Raw genomic sequence first — 21,685 nt, forward strand, 5'->3', positions numbered from 1 at the left:
AGAGTAGAGCAGATAAGGCCTGGGGCACATCTGTCATGATCATATTGGAGTGGTAGTCTTCACCTCATCCTGTTTCCTTTCTGTTCTTGAAAAGACTGACAACCGTCTGAGTGATGTCGCCATCTTCCTCAACTTGTTTAGACCGCACCTGGTGTACCTTGAATGGTTTTTATTCGGAAGAATATGTTTGCATTGGAGGCAGAGCAGAGTAGGTTCATGGGGTTGATTAGACCTTAAGACATAGGAGCTTACTGGAATTTAGAAGAATGGGAGCTGATGTTATTGAAACATGAGCTCGTGAAAGTGATTGGAGTAAGATCCAGGGAGCGTAGTTGCAGAATAAAGTGTCATCCATTTTAACAAAGATGAGAATGAATTTCTTCTCTTGGATGGCTGTGTCTCTGTGGTTTACTCCCACAGTGTGCTGTGAGGACAGAGTCGTGGATATATTCAAGCCAGGAACTGACAAACTATCAAAGAGTCAAAGGCTGTGGGAAGAAAGTAGAAAAGTGAAGTTGAGGCCAAGATTGGATCAGTAATAATCTTTCTCAATGATGGATCAAGCTCAAGGGGCCAGCTGGCCAAGTCATACTCTGTCATGGTCCGGATCATTTAGTTAGGTTGCGATCCGGACCACTGACGCCTTGTTCTCTTCTAATTCCGTTTCACGCGTCCCTTGAGCTTGGCAATCAAGGTGATCCACTCTCGACCTGAACCGGCAGCTTATAAGCCTCTGGCTTTAGCCGTTCAGTGCGAGAGTGTTAAGAAGCCTTCACAAGTCACCACTACGACAAGCCCGAGTGATCCAGCCCGCATCGGAGTACCAGCAATTCGCCTTCCGTCACCAGAGTGGGTCCGGGCAAGGTCAATCTACCAGGGGTGAGTGGAAGGTGGAGTCCTGTCTTGACGTTTATGCCCCTTGTCTGTGTCTCCCCCTCTAAGAGTCCCGGCTCGGTGCCTGAGCTGAAAGTGGAGTCCTGACTCAACGTTCATTCCCCTTGTCCGTGTCTATCCCTCGAAGAGTCCTGGCTCAGTGCCTGAGTTGAAGGCGGAGTTCTGGCTCAATGTTCATAACCAGTGTCTGTGTCTACCCCCTGAAGAAGAGTCTCAGCTCGGTACCTGATCCGGAGGAGGAGTCCTGGTTCAAGATTCCTTGTCCTGTGTTTTGGTGTCCACGTTTCTGGCTGCAGCGATCCATGGTGTCCAAGTGTCTGGCAGCGGTGAATCAAGGTCCTAGTCTCCAAGTCCAAGGGCTGTGGTGGTCCCAATCCCCAGGGTCCCAGTCATGGCCGCGGCTGTCCCTGTTTCCAAGTCCCAGGTCCGTGGCGATCCTAGTCCCTAGGCCGAGGTTTGTGTTCCCCTTTGTCCTCCTTGATTTCCTGATCTTCTGTGCAGTGAGTAATAAATGCTATTTTATTGTACCTAAGAAAGATGTGTTTGTGTCCTGTGTGTGGGTCCTCTCCCAGCACCCTTGTCCCCACCGTGTGACGTACTCCTGTTTCCTATGTTCACTATCACATGAAGCAAGTGGGATGATGGCTGACGTTCCACTGATGTGCTTACCTCCTGGTTCTTGTCACAATTGCCTTCAGGAGCCAACAGTAAGAATTGAACCAGAATAAGAATCCTACAAAAACTAATGGATACAGCCCAGTCCGTCACGGGTAAAGCCCTCCCCACCATTGAGCACATCTACATGAAACCCTGTCCCAGAATCGTAGCACCCATCATAAGGGACCCTCACCACCCAGGACAAGTTCTCTCCTCATTGCTGCTGTCAGGCAGAAAGTACAGGAATCTCAGGGCTCACACCACCAGGTTCAGAAACAGTTCTTACTTCTCACCCACCAGGCACTTGAACCAAAGGAAATAACTTCATTAATTTTTACTTGCTCCATCATTGAAAGCTCCCATATCCTAGAGGCTCCCTTTCAAGGATTTTTCATCTCCTGTTCTTGATATTTAGTGTTTATTTGTTTATGATTATTATTTCTTTTTGTATTTGCAGAGCTTGTTGTCTTCTGCACACTGGTGGAATGCCCAAGGTGGTGTGGGCTTTCGTTGATTTTATTGTGGTTATTATTCTATTATGGATTTATTGAGTATGCCCACAAGAAAATGAATCTCAGTGTTGTATGTGGTGACATGTATGCACTTTGATAATAAATTTACTTAGATCTTTGAAGTGTCATTATTTGCCAGAGAAAACCTAAGGATTTGTTTACTGATAAAGAAAAACCGCATACGCGCACACACACATCTATATATTGCAAATTTCCACAGTGCAGAATGTATACCAGCCAAGGAAATTCTTTTGATGTGTGTTTACCAAGGTAATGCATCAAAAGTGTCAGGCAATATTAAATGAAAATGAAATAGTCTGCAGATGCTGAAATTCTGAAACATAAAGAGAAAATGCTGGAAAAGCTCAGCAAGGCAAGCAGCAACAGTGGAAAGAAAAAAAGTATTTAATGTTTCAGGTTCAAAGCCCCTGTTTAGAACTGATATCTTGGTTTCTCTTTTAGCAGCCAAATTGTACAGTATGTCACAACATCCCAGAAGAAGTAGAACCCCTGTCCTAGAGGATAGGCAGGCCTTGATTTACCATATGCTTGAACCCACAGCATTTTGCCTCCAAGATGACAAGCTGCAGCTGTTATATTTTAATTTTACAATGAAAATACTTGTTTTCATGAGAAAATGAAACAATCGCTGTACAATCCCAAGTTAATGATCATGAGGTCAGTATCTCCAGATTCTGTTGTGCCTTGCAATCTAGATAACTGATCTTGGTGCAGGTCACATTACATTAGTCTATGACTGTGCACGTGATCTATTCATGCTTCTTCTCTTCTTTCCTCTTCTATACCTGTAATCCTTCTATTCCAGTGGTTCCCAACCTATAGTTCATGTGCCGCTCTTGGGGTCTATCATGCAAAAAAGATTGGGAACCCTTGCTGTATTCCCTTCTCTGCTCCCCCCCTCATCAAACTCCCTGACACATTTTTCCAGCTACCTCCACTGAAAGGCATCTGTACTGTTTCTATAACCATTCTTGTGGTGGCAATCTCCAATGTCTCACCACTCTGCAAAGAGATGCTTCTTCTGAATTTCTTAGTGGATTCCATTTGATGGCCTGATACTTCCTTGTCCATTAACACACTCTTCCCATTTGGCTGTTGGCTCTGTGGCTGAGGGGCATGAATTCATATACAGGTTAATCTTGCAGACTTTATTAATGAACCCAAAAGTCATTATTTGAGCTCTGCCAACCTGAACTTGCACTCATCACATCATTGAAAGGTTCCTGCAGCAATGGACTCAATTTCAAACACTCTTCATTTTATGTTCTCAATGTTTATTGCTTATTTATTTAGTATTTCTTTTTGTATTTCTTGTCTTCTGAACTCTGGTTGATCATCCTAGTTTGGCTGTTTTTCATTGATTCTGCTGTGGTTATTATTCAGTACATTTATTGATCATGCCCATGTAAACCTCAGGGTTGTATGTGGTAACATATGTACTTTGATAAGAAAATTTACATTGAACTTTGAACTGTTGAGCTCAATTGTTGAGCTGAAATGTTAAGTTTATCTTGTGGTCTTAGCTTGGGGTCCATTTTCTGTTTACATTCATGTACCATTGAGAATTGTTCACCACAATGATGAAACATGTGGCAAGAAAATGAATACCTGTGGTTTGATTACTGCTTACAGATCAGTTTTCTGTTGTGAGAACAAAACTTCCCTTCCATATGTAAGGGATCACTGACAAAGGCACCATGAAATCGGTAGCAGAATGGCAACATCACCGGATAAGATTTCAAAGATTCCTTTTCATTACTGTAGGGTGCCATGCTAGTGTGGTGGGAAGTACAACACTTACAGCTCAGGGTGTCGGAGTCTGGAATTCAATCCCAGTGTTCGTTGTAAGGAGTCTCTGTACATCCTCACCATGGAATATGTGCGCTTTCTCCGGGTACTCTGGTTTCCACCCAGAGTCCGAAGATGAAGCGGGTCATTGTAAATTGTCCACTGATTAGGTTAGGGTTAAATCGGGTTTGCCAGGGTTTCTGGGGGCAGAAGGCCAACTCCACGGTGTATCACTAAGTAAATAAAATAAAATTAAATCCATGTGAAAGAAGAGCATAGACCATAGAACATCTACTTTTTAAACCTCTAACTGCCTCCATTCGACTTATTCATCTTCAGTTTGCTTTTGGGAGTCACTTTTTCACCTGTGTAGGTCTTTAGTATCACTGAGGTCTTCTCTAATGGTATCTTAGAAAACAACCTCTGGAATTATAGACAAAGCTTACCCTGTATCCAGCTCTATTTTCAGTTTTACACCAGACACATCCACTGTGATCTGCTTCAGTATTACTATGCAGTCCTAGACATGTCAGTTCACCTTCATCAGACTCTTTTCTGTTTCTTTTTTACATTTGGTAACTTTATGCATTTGCTCAGATTTGTGTTTGAGACTTCACACTTGGTTTTGCTTTTTGTCTGCCTTGCACTCTCTATGTGATGTTGTCTGTGACACTTCATGCAGACTTTCTTTGAACCAACAGACACTGGCATCATGGGAGGATTAGCCACACCAATAACACTTTTGGCTTTTTGTGCCATTCATGGGCATTTTGTGCATTTTACATTCCAACCTCCTTTTCTGTAGTTCTGCTGCATCCTTTGCTGCAGTCTCTAATGATTTTGCGATGGTCAATGCCCGTTCTAAGGTTAGGTCTCTTTCTGCCGGTGGCCTCGTTTGAGTGCTTTGACTATGTGTACCACATATAAGCCTTAATGCATCAGAAGGTCCATCTCTAAAGTCACAGTGTTGGGAAAGCGTGTGCAGCTCTGCAATGTAGTCAGAAAGGCTTTCACCTTTTGACTGGTTCTACCTGTAAAATCTAAATCTCTCAGCTATTACCAGCAGTTAAGGGCTCAAGTGATTTTGTAAAATTGTAACATCTTTGTCAAATATCTTGCTTGCTGGCTGTGCAGGGGTTACTAGGTTGCATTAGAGACTACGCTCTTGGGGCATTAAGCTAACAAGTGTAGGGGCTTCCTTTTGATCTTTCATGTTGTTGCGTTACAATACAGTTCAACCCTCTCGATATATGACTTCTAGCCTTTATTAGTGCTATCAACTTTCCCGACTGAAGCCATCACCACGTTATTTTTTACTTTAAATTCAGCGCACCTTTCACTGTTATTCACTCACTCCTTCGTTAGCTTCCGTGACGGATTTCTCGTGCTGCCTAACTCTCGCTGTTTCATCCCGTAAATGTCACTGCTGTTTTTGATATTTTCTGACCTTCAGGTCCGTGCTCGTCACCAATTTGTTGTGTCTGTGCACGACTACGTATCAATTAAATAAAAGTGTGCACGTGGGAGATGGCTTTAACTGGTGCATTCACATTGCAGTGAAAGAGGGAGAAAACATTGCGCATGTGCAGACAGCAGATCAATACGTGGTGTAAGATGGTCGGGAGGGTCATTGCTCTAAAAGAAATAGATCCGTACATTACATATAGCACAGTAGAATACCTTTGGCCTGTGATGTTTTGCTCACCTTTTAACCTACTCCAAGATCAATCTAACCCTTCTCTCCATTTTCTTTTTCATCTAAGAGTCTCTTAAATGTCTCTAATATATCTGCCTCTACCACCACCCCTGGCAGTTGCTACCACGTATTTACCACTCTCTCTGCATCCCCCCCCCCCCCTTTATGGTCCTCCAATCATTTTAAAATATGTCCTCTCATATTAACCATTGTCCACCCCTTGGGAAAAAGGTGCTTGCTGACAACTCTGTCTGTTCTTCTTATCACCTCATACAATACTGTGCAAGGGTCTCAGGGTGCCTAAGACTTTTGCACAGAACTGTGTTTGTCAACTTGGTGTGGAGAGTGAGCTTGTAAATCTGGTGGGAGCAAAGGCATTTTCATGAGAGCATTTATCAATAGACAATCAAATATTGAAAACTTACTTTTACATTCAGGAGTACAGTACCAGAACTAGCCAACCGTTTCACCAGGAACCAAGAACACTGCGAAAATTGCTCATACATCAGATAAGAATCTTGTCTAAATCTCTTCACCTGAATGCAGAACATTTACCTACTGACACTGTGAACAAAAGCTTATGTTTTTCCACGTAAATAATCTTATGCTGGTTCCAGGCATTTGAAAGCACTTCAATTTGATAGGCTTGTTGACGTAGGAGTCTTTCCATTAATGTACACACAAAGTGCTAGAAAGATGGAGCTGGTCAGGCAACATCAGTGAAGGCCAGGTAAGCATAACAGTTAATTATGAGTGATAATAATGCATGAAAGCTACATTTCCTCAAATACATAACTAGTCTTTTATTATCAGATTTTGATAAAGGTACAAGACCCTCAGGACTCACACCACCAAGTTTAGGAACAACTATTACCCCTCAACCATCAAGCTCTTGAACCAAAGGGGATAACTTTATCATCGAACTGCCCCCCACGACCAATAGACTCACTTTTAAAGACTCTTCATTTCATGTACTTGATATCAATTGCTTATTCATTTGTTATTATTATTTATTTATTTTTGTATTTGCACAGTTTGTTTTCTTCTGCATTTTGGTTTTACTTGCTAATTGGGCAGTCTTTCATTAATTCTGTTATAATTATTATTCTATACATTTGTTGATTATGCCCACAAAAGTGAATCTCAGGGCTGTATATGATGACTTATATGTATTTAGATAATAAATTTTACTTTGAACTTTGAACTTAGAAATAAATCAGCAGATTTCTTCCTCCCTCATATAAAATGAAGCCATTATTACAAACATTCAATAACTAAATACAGCAATAATTCTTTCCAGAGAGCCAAACATGTAATTAAGAAGGAATATTCTTACATAAGTGCTGACATGGAGGTCACAAGGTAAAACACCAATCACAAGAAAGCTTAAATCATTGAAATTTCAATGTCACCACATGTATTCACAGGTGCATTTGAAGGATGAACACAAAAAAGAAAATCCCAGAGTGCTCTCTGCTGTGTAGATAATTTTCAATGTAACCTTAATGTCTCTCATTATCAATCACTTCACAGAGAAATAAATAAAATTATTTTCCATTACTTGAGACAGGTAAAATAAGTGCACTTCATACAACTCCAGTAAAAATAATCCAAAAGTACAAACCACATCCAACATTAATCAAGAAAGCACATTGCTGAAATACTTATGCTCCTGAGAAATCATTCCCCAATATAGTGATGGAATTGAAATTAGGCAGCAAAGAAAAGAATCTGCCCGGAAGTTCAATGCTCATAAGTAAATCTTCCTGTGAAACCTTGTGAAACTCTCTCTTCCTCATACAGTACTGTGCAAAAGTCTTAGGCACATATATCTAGCTAGGTGTCCTAAGACTTTTGCAAAGTACTGTAGTAATTTTATGTATTCCATTGTACTGTTGCTGCTGCTGCTGCAAAAAAACTAATTTCATGACATATGTGAGTGATGATTCTGATATGGGTCTCTAATGTTGACTGCGAGTGGGAGGGGCTAGGGAGAGGGGAATATTTGTTGGGAAAGGGGAAAGGAGAGGGAAGGGAATAGAAGCACCAGAGAGACATTCTGTAATGATCTATAAGCCAATTGTTTAGAATCAAATGCCTTTGCCTGGTGTCTCAGGGCTGGGTGTGTCTATACCTGTGCCACTTTCCACCCCGGCACTCTGCCCCTCTGCCACCTGCCCCACATCCCTTCCACAGCACTCCACCCTCGCCATTCCCAACATCCTTTGCTCCCGCCAGATTTACAAACTCGCTCTCCAGTCCATGTTGACAAATACAGTACTGCTTAAAAGTCTAGGCACCTTAGATTATATATATATATTCTGTATATTACAGGGCTTCAAATAGCAAATAAAATCAATTACTAAGAAAATTAAAGTTTCTTAGCCTTTCCGTTTGTGATAAACCTTTCTAGGTTTTCACTTATGGCCACATTTTTCCTCCTTTAACTTTGACCTATCATAATATAGAATGCAAGGTGAACACAAAGACATCTAACAGTCACACAATTTTTTTCTTCCAGGCGATAAAATCCAAAAGCTAATAAAATCAGACAGAGCATACTATTGTTGATGAATGACTCTGTCTGGATTTCCTGTCTGGAGACAAGGAGAGCAGGGCTCTGTAAAAACAGACAAGCCAGCCACAGGAGAGCACGTACAGCAGATGTATTGTGTCTGGCTGCTTCCATTATTATTAATACTGATCAGTATCAACCAGGTGATGAATAAGCATCAAAGCTCAAAAGCACAAATTGACTATCTCTGAAATACTCATTTATGCATAACACCCAAATATCCTCGTGAAGCATAATTAAGGGATTCTCCATTATTAAATTGCAATCTCTTTTTGTATTATTAACAGCATTTTATAAAATCCTTATTTCCCAAAGACAATGTCTTTACGAAATCTGCTTGACTCTGAAAAGGAGAAACTATCCAGCATTCATTCTTAATATTGCGAGTATCGATAACCGAAGACAATTATGTGAATTAATGACCACTCAATTAAGCAGGCATCCATCAAAGATCTCCATCACTCAGGACATGCCTTTCTCAGCAAGACACACACTCAACATTTCAGCGACAGCTTCTTCCCCTCCACCAGAAGATTTCTGAATGGACGATGAACCCATGATCACTACCTCAGTATTTTTCCTCTCCTTTAGCAGTACTTTTATAATTTAATTTTATTTTTATATATATCAATTGCAATTTAAAGTTTTTGCTCATTATGCATTGCAATGAAAAATAACAAATTTCACGACATATGCAAGTAATATTAAATGTGATTCTAATTCAAATTCTGAATCAGTTATTTATTCCACAAAGGCCAAGATTCATGAAACTGAAAAAATTTTAAGTTTCCCATTGGGATTCTGCAAATTTTTTATTCAAGGAAGCTTACCGCGACAGAACCACACTGACTGAAAATGTAAAAACAAGATCCCAGATCTGAAGTTACGAGGCATAACCCTCACAATGCAAGTCACTGTTGTCACTGACTTTTGCAAAAGAGCCCGCTGCTTGGCAATATACCTGCATGTTAAAAATAGTATATAAGCTCCAATACTATGCAAAAGTCTTAGGCAAATACGTATATATAACTAGCGTGTCTAAGACTTTTTCACAGTACTGTAGTAATTTTGTTCAAATTCAAAGGTTCAAAAATTCAAAGAATGTATAAATTATACACCTTGAAATTTGTCTCCTTATAGGCAGCCACAAACCAAGAAACCCGAATAACCTAATAAAAAAGAGATCAAAAACCAGAGAGAGAAAATAAACGTAAGCCAGGTAAACAATAGAAGCAAGCCAACAGCATTCTGATACAGACTGAGCCCCAGGTCTGCTCCCGGAGCCGCTGGCGTAGCCTTAATCCTCGGTGTAAGCTCATCACACCAACGGGGCAAAAATGCAGAGCAGTCGGATCAGTTCACAGCAACGCTGCTGTGGAGAAAGGAATGAACATTCGTGGGAAAGCGAGCCCGACCTCGCCTCCAATCCTGATACTCGGGCTTTCAGCCTATCTGTGTCGGTGTATAAATTGTCCAAGCACTGAGTAGTTCCTCGCTCTGGAACCCGGACCCCAGTGCCACGGTATGTTCGGGCTGCCCAACCTGAAGCTATTCTCAATCTCACCAAACTGCCTTGGTACTTGGAGTGATCCAGCTTCATCCTTGGGTTAGGTGGATGGGTATCGAAACACTTCTCTCCAAATCGCTCTCTCCGTCTCCGGCAGCTTTGCCAGCTCAGTCTGAGTCCCCGGCTTGAGCACGTTGTGTCACGTAACACCCAGCACAGCTCATTCCCCAAACCAGCCTCACCTCCACCTGCCTTCTCACTGGCTGTGGCGATAGTTCAGAAAAGATGTTATAAGTAACGATTTTAGTCAAATCTCTTGGCTTTCAATCTACGAGTAAGCTGTCGCACGCCTTTGGTAATGTTACCTTACTGCTGCCACAAAAAAAACAAACTTCATGACGAAGTCAGAGTGATGATCTTGAGGCTTTAGGTCTTCGAGGATTCAGTAAGAGAAATCAAAAGAAAAGAAAAAGAAAAGCTTGACGTTAGGCTTTTATTTCCTTCCCTTCTTTATATCTGCGCAATTAGGACAGTAGATATACCAGGCGGGATAGTGAAATGCTCATTTTGTGGGATGTGGGAAGGCGGGGAGACCTCCAGTGTCCCTGACAACAATAACTGCGAGAAGTGTGTCCAGCTGCAGCATCTAATAATCTATTATTAAATTTGTGCACAATTCTTAAAGGATAGTTCCTGTCCTTTTTATTATTCTGAAACCTATTGGAATGCATTTTGAAGGATGGCAAAATAAATGATAATATGTTTAGAAATCCCCACACTATATGACAGCAACAACTGCCACAAGTAGACTTGAATTTGAAGGTCATATCATTTGACAGAGAGAGAGAGAGAGAGAGAGAGAGAGAGAGAGAGAGAGAGAGAGAGAGAGAGAGAGAGAGAGAGAGAGAGAGAGAGAGAGAGCGAGAGAGAGAGAGAGAGAGCACTTACTTCAGGATGCATGTTGTGAAATACCTTTGCACTATTGAGAGGCTCCCTCTCTTTTGTACAGAACACAACACAAGCTAGACAAAATAATATGAACATTCGGTGAAATCAATCCTTAGGCTCCTGGTTACACTTTAAGTATCTTGAACCTCACTACATTTTTTCTTTTTTTGCAGTTCTTATTTAATTCAACTGTATATGTGTGTGTGTGTGTGTGTGTGTGTGTGTGTGTGCATATATAGTTATTGTAATTTATAATTTTTATTATTATGTAGTACAATGTACTGTTGTGACATAACAGCAAATTTCATGACCTATCCCACTGATATTAAACCTAATTCCAATTCCGAACTGCAAATATTTGCCCCAATAACAAAAGTTAAGAATTGAAAACAAAATGTTAAAGCAGAAACTAATTCTTAGAACAATATCTTTATCCTTTTCATCATTAAGGTAACTGTTCCAGATGTAGCTAGAATTATTGAGATGCCTTTTAGTGTGAAATCAAATAACATTTTTTGGTTCCTCCAAATCCAAAGTGTTTGTATCAATAATTTGCTTTGCATTTTTTTATTGGCATGAGAGAGGATACAAGTTAAAAGGATATTAATGTAATTTTTGTTTTTCCTGCTGTGAGTCCGTAGTGAACAAACAGCAAGCAGGAGTATAATTGGTGGATAAATCAGTACGGTAATTGCAAATTCTGCAACTTTTCATCCGATATTCACCGGTGTGATCATTCCTGTAAACAAATTTTGTGCTTTCTGAAAGCACACTGACTGGCTAATGCTGGTTTTAAATTTGTTTATAAGAGCTTGGAGGTCAGATTTTCCCTCTATTCCATTTTGTTTCAGATGGGTATGATGGTGGCATGGCATAACGGTTAGAGCCATGCTATCAGCGCTCGGAGCATTGGAGTTCAGAGTTCAATTCTGAGGTCATCTGAATTGGAGAATAAGGAAACTGTATATCCTCCCTGTGGGATGTATGGGTTTTCTCCAGGTGCTCCGGTTTCTTCTCACAATCCAAAGATAGTTGGTAATTGAGAATTGGCCTGTGATTAGGCTAGGGTTAAATTGGGGTTGCTGGCTGGTGTGGTTGAAAGGGCTGGAAGGGCCTATTCTGTGATGTATTTCAATAAAATAAAAGAAAAATAAGTGGTGACTGCTACTGGCAGCCGAGTGGGATGTTTCAATCTCGCAAGTGGAAACACCGTCAAATATCAAGAAAGTTGTATGCTGGCACCCAGCAACTTAACCTGGAACACCCTGCGACATCAGTCAGCACCTGGAGGTTCTTTCGAAATTTTCCAGGAGACATCTAAAGGTTCAAGACTAGGGCACGGCTTTGGGTGGTACAGCACCGTGCACCACGGGTGGTGAGAACATCACATTTGCTTGTTGGCGAATGGCCCCAAAGACGAAGAATGACAGCAGTTGGTGGGCAGTCCCATTCTTGGAGAGAGAAGCAGCCATTGTCGTTGATGGAGTGAAGGGAGGTCTGGAGGGAGTGGAGGAAACAGAATGGAATGGAAGAGGTTAAGAGATCTGAGGGTAAGAGGCACATGAAGAGGAAGGTGATTCAAAGGGAGGGGAGAAACTGAGGGACATAGTTCAGGGAACAGATGCTATTATAGCTCAAGTATTGTGTACAGTTTTGGTCAATTTGAGGAAGGACATTCTTGCTATTGAGGGAGTGCAGCGCAGATTCACAAGGTTAATTCCCGGAATGGCGGGACTGTCACATGTTGAAAGATTGGAGCGACTGGGCTCGTATACACTGGAATTTAGGAGGATGAGAGGGGATCTGATTGAAACATTAGGGGATTATTAAGGACCATTATTAAGGGATTGGACACGCTGGAGGCAGGAAGCATGTTCCGCTGATGGGTGAGTCCAGAACTAGAGGCCACAGTTTAAGAATAAGGGGTAGGCCATTTAGAACAGAGATGTGGAAAAACTTTTTCACCCAGAGAGTGGTGGATATGTGGAATGCTCTGCTCCAGAAGGCAGTGGAGGCCAAGTCTCTGGATGCATTCAAGAGAGAGTTAGATAGAGCTCTTATAGATAGCGGGATCAAGGGATATGGGGAGAGGGCAGGAACGGGGTACTGATTGTGTATGATCAGCCATGATCACAGTGAATGGCGGTGCTGGCTAGAAGGGCCGAATGGCCTACTCCTGCACCTACTGTCTATTGTCTATTGTCTATATCCGAGTTTGGAGCTCGGAATTCTATTCTGGCTTCCTCCGTACGAAAGTTTGTACGTTCTTCCTGTGCATGCGTGTGTTTGCTCCCAGTGCTCCAGTTTCCTCCCACAGTCCAAAGACAAATGGTTGGTAGGTTAATTGGTCATTGTAAATTGTCCTGTTAGGGATAAATCAGTAGGTTGCTGGGCAGTGTAGTTCAGTGGGCTGGAGGGGTCTGTTCTGTGGCGTATCTCTAAATAAAATAAAACAAAGATCAGTGAGAGGTAGTCCAAGGGAAAGAGACCACATGCAGCAGGGGACCAGTGTGGAAGGGTTGCTCTGGGAAAATGAGTTGAGGAAAAGTTTGTCTGAACAAGATCATGTGATTGTGTTCATCTAAGTGAGATCAGAGTATGTTTGCATGTCTTCGTATAAAGGTACAAAAAATGTCTGCAATTTTCTTGAACCAAGACCTTGCTGTGTCAAGTCTGCATAGTAGCAGGTGTACAACGGCCTGCAGTGCCCTTGCAGAGGATTCATGTGGACTTTTTTCCAGACGTTTATGGGCACAAATTTCTTGGTGGTAGTCGATGCAACTACAAAATGGCTGGAAGTTCCCAACAGCCTCCACTCCACCCTCACACACTGTTGATGTGTTGTGAAGCCTCTTCACAAGGACTGGTGTTCCGCAGCACTTAGTCAGTGACAATGGACCACAGTTTGTGGCGGGACAGTTTCACATTCTTGAAAATGAATGGAATAAGACATATTACATCTGCACCATGCCACCCAGCTACAAATGGCTTGGCAGAAAGGTTTGTCTGGAGTCTAATGAAAGTACTGTGAGCAATGTCAGCAGAACACATTACACTGACACTGAATCAGAAGCTTTACTTTATTGTCACCAAACAATTGATACTAGAGCGTACAATCATCACAGTGATATTTGATTCTACGCTTCATGCTCCCTGAAGTACAAATTGAAGTAAATTTAATAAAAATTTCAATTATAGATCATAATTAGAAAATAGAAAAGGGAAAGTAAGGTAGTGCAAGTCAGGTCCGGATATTTGGAAGGTACGGCCCAGATCCGGGTCAGGATCCGTTCAACAGTCTTATCACAGTTGGAAAGAAGCTGTTTCCAAATCTGGCCGTACGAATCTTTAAGCTCCTGAATTTTCTCCCAGAGGGAAGAGGGACAAAAGGTGTGTTGGCTGGGTGGGTCGTGTCCTTGATTATCCTGGCAGCACTGCTCCGACAGTGTGTGGTGTAAAGTGAGTCCAAGGATGGAAGATTGGTTTGTGTGATGTGCTGGGCTGTGTTCACGATCTTCTGCAGCTTCTTCCAGTCTTGGACAGGACAACTTCCATACCAGGTTGTGATGCACCCTGGAAGAATGCTTTCTACGGAGCACCTATAAAAATTAGTGAGGGTTTTAGGGGACAGGCCAAATTTCTTCAGATTTCTCAGGAAGTAAAAGCTTAAAGTAAAGAAGCATACCAATCTCCTTCTCGCATATTGAAGTGCAATGCACTCCATGACAAACAACCCACTAGCTATGCCGTTCCTGGGTGGTCCCTGGTGTTCACACTTGGATCTCCTCAAACCCAAGCGGGATAGAGGATGAACAACTGAGGCAAGCTGAAGGCTCCTCAAACAAGGAGGTTCAATGTTTCACTCCTGGACAAACAGTCCAGGCGAGGGTCTACAGAGGTGATCAAAAGTGGGCACTCGGAAAGATTAACAACAGAACTGGACCACTCAGTGGAGATTGAGTCTGATATCGTCTGGAGGCGACACATCGATCAGTTGAGGAGAGCAGAGTCAATTGTTAGAGAAGAAAAGAGGCTACCACTTTCAGAACCACTTCCTGCAGTCTCACAGTCAACTCCTGCAACCACCACGAAGGAGATTGCTTCACAGCCACAAGTCTCACCTGCCAAGCAGAGTGATTCCTCATGTCAGGAAAGACATTATCCCACAAGAGCAAAAAATCCTCCACAGTGATTAAATCTTTAGGCTGAATGGGACAATTTAAAATTTACTATACTGTGGATGTCTGTATCTAGTAGTCGTATTATATAATATACTATGTATATGGTTGAGGCATGTTCTATTGAGTTGGAGTTTATAGCTAAGCAAGGAGGAATTCAGTATATTTAATATTTCAGTGATCTTGTGTATGTATTGTTTGATTAAGCATTCTTGTCCATTTAAATAATTTATTTTGGGTTATGCATAAAAATATGTGAATTGCACACATCATTGTGCTATCACATGCACTCCTTGCTTAATGTAAACACATAGTTAAACAGATTTCGGACTACTGTGTTTTCCTTTGAATTAGCTTAATGTTTTGAAGTTACAAAGCATAACACAGGCCATCCTCAAGCGCAAAGAACTGCCTGAGGAGATTTAGGCAGCTCCACAAATTAATTCCAATACTTTTGGAAAGACAGTGTGACCACTGATGTTGGGTCATCAAACCAAAATGTTAATTCCTCCTCTCTCTCTGCAGTGTCATGCCTTACCTGCTGATTTTTACCATCCTCACACTCCATCACTGTTGAATACAGTGGTTACACAATTACAGTGCGTGCTATTCAAACACATGCATTAAGGTGGACCAGAAATCCAGGCTGAAGCCCAAAGATCAATCGGAAATCCGGATCAAAGCCTGGAGGTTGATCTGAAGTCCAGAAGTCGAGGCCTGGCGACCGGTGCCCGAGTTTGTGAATCTCTGTGAGTTGGATGGGGAATCCATGACTACACTGGAGGCTGGAGGTTAAAGGACTGTGTATGTACGTGGATGGGTGGGAAGGGGGATTGGGTCTCATTTTGTTGTTGCTTTGCCACTTGACTTTCTCTGTTTCTTTTCGTGTTCGGTGTTGTTTTCTCGAGGATTGTGGGGATGCTATATTGGTACCAGAATGCACGGTGACCCCTGCAGACTCCCCTCTGCAAATCCTATTTATTTATTGAGATACTGTGCAGAATAGGCCCTTCTGGCCCTTCAAGCTGCATCACATGGCAACCCTCATGATTTAATCCTTGCTGACTCACAGGACATTTATAATGGTGAATTAAACCACCCACCGGTACGCCTTTGGACTCCGGGAGGAAACCGGAGCACCTGGAGAAATCCACACAGTCATGGGGAGAACATACAAACTCCTTACAGGCAGTGGTGGGAAATTAACCCAGGTCACTTATACTGAAAAGTGTTGTGCTAGCTGCGACATTACGGTGGGTTGGTCATTAACACACACGACACATTTCACTGTATGCTTTGTTACTGTGAGGCAGAAACTGACTTAAAATCTGGTAAGATGTATTCATTGTGACCAAAATAATATGATATCTGTGTGCTTATATTTCAAATTGACAATTTTTGCCATCAGGTATCTGGTCTAGAATACTGACCTTTAATGCTAACAATATCTTAGTTCATGTAGGATGAAATACTCTTCTCTTGTAAGCGTTACCAATTGGTTTCTGGAGGCTAGGCAAAATTTCTTTCATTTCCACCTAACACAAGAATTCTCTAACAATCTGCTCTCATCATTTTTGAAGAATAGTTTCATCCACATAGCTTACAACATCTAGGTAAGTCATATATTTCTGAGCTGACTGTTGTGAAACCTGTCAGTCAGTTTGATATCAATAGGGAAACTAAACCAGTGTCTTGGCAAAATCTCTAGAGATAAACCTCTAGTGCAAGATTGTGAGAGCTGTCAATCATTAAGGTATAATACATATTTCAAAGTTCAAAGTAAATTTTCAAAGTACATATATGTTACCATATATAATTCTGAGATTCATTTTCTTATGGGCATACTCAGTAAATTCATAACAGAATAATAACCATAACAGAATCAGTGGAAGATCGTATCAACCTATTGGGATGTGGATGACGTCACCAGGGAGACGCTGAAGCTGGTGGATATGGAGGTCTTTATTCAGCAAAGCGAACAGCAGGTATCATATCAGAGACACTCTTGGAAGAAGAGGTCTCCTAAACTGAAAGTTCATCACATTTTCATACCCTTAAGATCAATGGTAACTTAATCCAGTTTCAATAGTTACAATGACATTGTTTACTTCAATATTTTGGGCTGACAATGCTTCATTGAAGTTACATATAATTTTCAAAAACCTAAATCTTCACACCAATGTTCAAGACACTCTAGATTGAATGTTCTAGCTACATTCATGCATATGCAGACATCTCAGTTATTTGGTTGTGTCCTGATCAGCAATTTACTCTAAAATGCAGCTTCATTGTTCTGAGCTGCATTTTAAATTCAATCTACAATCCATGTTCAGATCTGCAGTCTGATTGCTGTTGAAATTAATATTTGTGATATATCATAAATCCAGAAGATACCCTAACAAACTGTGTGCAAAAGACTGCAAGTTCTAACGAATGGACATGGAACAGTAGGCATTCCTTATTTCAGGATAATCATGTTCTAACAATATGCCAATCTTGTCAGAAATAACCCAATGATTTATGCAGAGGAAGACCTGAAATTTGATGTTCATTATGATATTGGTTGGGTCACTATTTTCCCCTCCATATACATGTTTATGGGCAAATGTGGATATCTGGATACCTACAATAAACAAATGGATGACCAATAATTTCCTAAAATAAATGAAGATAAAACTGAAATACTTCTGGTTGCTACAGAACTTTTAACAAAGAACAGGATAAGGGAACATATCTTTCCTTTGTTAGTTAATCTGCATTGGTCTCCTGTATCTTTTAGAATTGATTTTATAGTTCTCTTATTTGGTTTTAAAGCTATTAATGGTTTGGGAGCGGAGTACATCATGGAATTGTTTTCGTTGTATAGTCTTGCTTCAGCTCTGTGGTCTTCTTTCTCTTAAATTTAAACAACCTTCTATTTCTTTTATTTTCATATAGTACTGTGCAAAAATTTTAGGCATCTTAGCTATATATGTATGTGCCTGAGACTGTTGCACAGTACTTTATTTGTCAATGTGAAGCAGACAGTTGAAGTAAAGGATGTTTAGAATGATAAGGGTGGAGCATTGTGGGAGGAGTGTCGGGTGTGTGGTGCAGGTGGCAAAGAAGGAGTGCCAGGGATGTTGGGGGGTGGGGAGTGGGGATGGCATGGGTGCCAACACATCCAGCCCTGAGACACCAGGCAAGATCATTCAATTCCAAACAATTGGTTTATTGCTCATTACAGAATGTCTCTCTGGTGCTTCCCTCACCCTCCCCTCTCTCTTTCTCTTCTCCTAACCATGATTCCCCTCTCCCTGCCCCCTTCCCATCTCAGTCCACAATAGAAACCATATCAGAATCAGGATTATCATCAGTCACATATATCATGAAAACTGTCTTCTTTTGCAGCAGCAGTACTGTGCAATACATATAATTATTATAGTACTGTGCAAAAGTCTTAGGTACAGTCCTAGCTATATTTATTTATTGAAATACAGCAAGGAATAAGCACTTCCAGTCTTTGAGCTGTGCTGTTCAGCAATCCCTTAATCTGAGCCTAATTATGGGACAAATTACAAGGAACAATTAACCTTCCAACCAATACGTCTTTAGACTGTGGCTAAGACTTTTGCAGAGTACTGTATTTGTTCTTTTATCCATTGTAAAGCACTGAACTACATCAAAAAGTGCTCTATAAATAAAGTTATTATTATTGTTTTATTATCCTCTCAGTGTCAAGGTTGTATACTGAGTTCTTTACAGGTTTTTAGGTGCTGTAAGGAGTGATTGGTTCCAATATGTAATGCTGATTAAATGCCTAATTGGACTTCCAATGTTCCAGTCAAACTGTCACAGCTGAATAAACACTTCACAGCAGGAAGGAGCTTTGCCAGAGCTATTTAAGGAGATCGTTAACTAATTGTGGGTTAGATGTTGATTTAATGTTCACTGGTTATTGCTACTGGCTGGCTTCTTCCGCAGATCTTTGCAGCTGCTAAAAGTCCACGGGGAATAATGGATCCATTGGCTGTAAGACTTCAAAGCTGCACAGACCAGTTGCTTCCAAGCATGGGTGCATTAGTAGACGACCCCCTTGGAGTCCAGCATGAGTGAGAAACAGAGTAGGACAAGCTGCAAGAGAAGGTGAACGAGGATCGTGAAGGGAGTGGGTACATGGTGCACGGAGATACGTCTCTACCAAAGGAGGTGTAAGGCGCTCCTTCCCTCCACTAGTCTGCAGGTCACCCTTGGGCAAGGTGTAGCACCTGCTTAGACCACTCTGCCCCCCCCCCCCCCCACCGATCAGGGTCATGTGAAGCCATGGGAGCAGGCAGTGGATGGTCGTATATCACAAGTCCTGGTTATGCGACCACTGATGCCAGGTAGATGATAATTGAAGAGTATTGATAATGGCTGGGGTTGCCCATCTTGTAAAGACACTGCCCAGAAGAAGGCAATGACAAACCACTTCTGTAGAAAAATTTGCCAAGAACAATCATGGTCATGGAAAAAACATGACTGCCCACGTCAGACGACACGGCACATAAAGAAAGAGCTATATGGTCAAAAATGCAATCTTTATGTTCCAGAGTGAAACTAGAAGCACCTTTAAAGCTCAAAGTACAAATTAAATTTATTATTAAAATACATACACCATATACAACCCTGAGATTCATTTTCCTGTGGGTGTACATAGTAAATCCAAGATCCATAACAGAATCAATGAAAGATCTCTCCCAACAGAATAAGCAACAAATATGCAAAAGCAAACTGTGCAAATACAAAAGAATAAGCAATAAATATTGAGAACATGAGATGAAGAGTCCTTGAAAATGAGTCCATGGGTTGCAGGAACGATTCAGTGATGGAACGAGTGAAGTTATCCCATTGGTTCAAGAGCTTGAAGTTGAGGGGTAATATCTGTTCCTGAACTTGTTGATGTGGGTCCTAAGGTCCCGGTATCTTCTTCCTGATGGCTGCAATGAGAAGAGAGCATGGCCTGGGTGGTGGGGGTTCTTGATGATGGATGCTGCTTTCCTGCAATAGCACTCCATCTAGATGTGCTCAGTGGTGGGGAGGTCTTTGCCCGTGATGGATTTGGCTGCATCCATGTCTTTTTGGAGGATTTTCCCTTCAAATCCAAGTGTAAGAATAGTGTTTGTGTGTACCTGGAATGCTTGGACAGTGAAGATGCATACATCAGGATGCTTCTCATTGACTACAGTTCAGCATTCAACCCTATTATCCCTTCAAAACTAATCAACAAGCTTCAAGAACTTGGCATCAGTACTTTGTGCAATTAGGCCCTTGATTTCCTCACTTGCTGATCCCTTGTTTGGATTGGCAAAAAAAATCTCCTCCCCAGTCTCCATCAGCACAGGTGCAGCACACGGCTGTGTGCTGTTCTACTCACTTTACACTTACAACTGAAAGGCTAAAAACAGCTCTGATACCATATTTAAATTTGTTGATGGCACAATCAAAGGTGGTGAAGACTCAGCATATAGGAGGAAGATTGAAGATCTGGCTAAGTAATGACAAAACAACAACCTGTCGCTCAATGTCAGCAAGACCAAGGGGCTGATTTGACTTTAGGAGGAGAAAACTATCGTGTATTTAATATTATAGTGGTGTTTGAGTGGCATTTTAGATATATTATTGGATTATGCATTCTTTATTATTTACATAATTCATTACAGGTTATATGTAAACGTATGGGAATGGCATATGTTATTATGCCACACCATCATAAGTGTGTACCTCACTAAAGTAAATCTAAACATACATAAGTTATCCCCAGCTTCATGATTTTCTTTCAATTAGTTTTATGTTTTGGAGTTACAAATGATTTACCGTCTATGCCCAATATAAAACGAATCTCAGGTTTGTATATGAGCTGTGCTGTTCAGTACAGGTACAGTGAGCCGAAGGCCTTATTTTCATGCTGCATGTTTCTGTCACACTATTAGCTGTACGGGTGATTTAATTTTTATTCTCAACTCGTATTGCTACTTCTGTTGTCCAGTGATTGATAATTTAGAATGCCCAGATTCAGGGTGCAAACAAATTTCCACATTTCTCCTAAATGTTATATTGGTGCAGCTTTATAGGCCTATGAATTAAAGATGCACACAGAATATCAAATGTAGTCTAGCCAATATTTCTATAAAATTTGAGTCATTTGTATTGATTTACACTGAAAACCATTTGTGATGCACTCCATTACATGATTAACCTTGTAGATTATCATCATCATCATTCTGTATCATGTCATATAACATGGGCGATCACGGTCTTTCCATGACCATGATTGTCCTTGGCAAATTTTTCTAAAGAAGTGAAGAAGTGTTTTGCCATTGCCTTCTTCTGGGCAGTGTCTTTACAAGATGGGTGACCCCAGCCATTATCAATACTCTTCAGGGATTGTCTGCCTGGAGTCAGCGGTTGCATAACCAGGACTTATGATATGTACTATCTGCTCATACGACCTGCTCCCGTAGCTTCACATGACTCTGATCGGAGGGGACACCTTGCTCAAGGCTGGCCTGCAGGCGAGCAGAGTGAAGTAACGCCATGCACCTCCTTTTGTAGAAACGTATCTCCATCCTGCCATCTGGAATTCTGAAATTATTGTACTTAAACTTCAAACAACACACACAAAATGCTGGTGGAACACAGCAGGCTAGGCAGCATCTATAGGGAGAAGCGATGTCGACGTTTCGGGCCGAGACCCTTCGTCAGGACTAACCGAAAGGAAAGGTAGTAAGAGATTTGAAAGTAGAGGGGGGAAGGGGAAATGCAAAATGATAGGAGTAGACCGGAAGGGGTGGGATGAAGCTAAGAGCTGGAAAGGTGATTGGCGAAAGTGATACAGAGCTGGAGAAGGGAAAGGATCATGGGACGGGAGGCCTCAGGAGAAAGAAGAGG

Source organism: Hypanus sabinus, chromosome 13, assembly GCF_030144855.1.
Source record: "Hypanus sabinus isolate sHypSab1 chromosome 13, sHypSab1.hap1, whole genome shotgun sequence".
Taxonomy (NCBI): domain Eukaryota; kingdom Metazoa; phylum Chordata; class Chondrichthyes; order Myliobatiformes; family Dasyatidae; genus Hypanus; species Hypanus sabinus.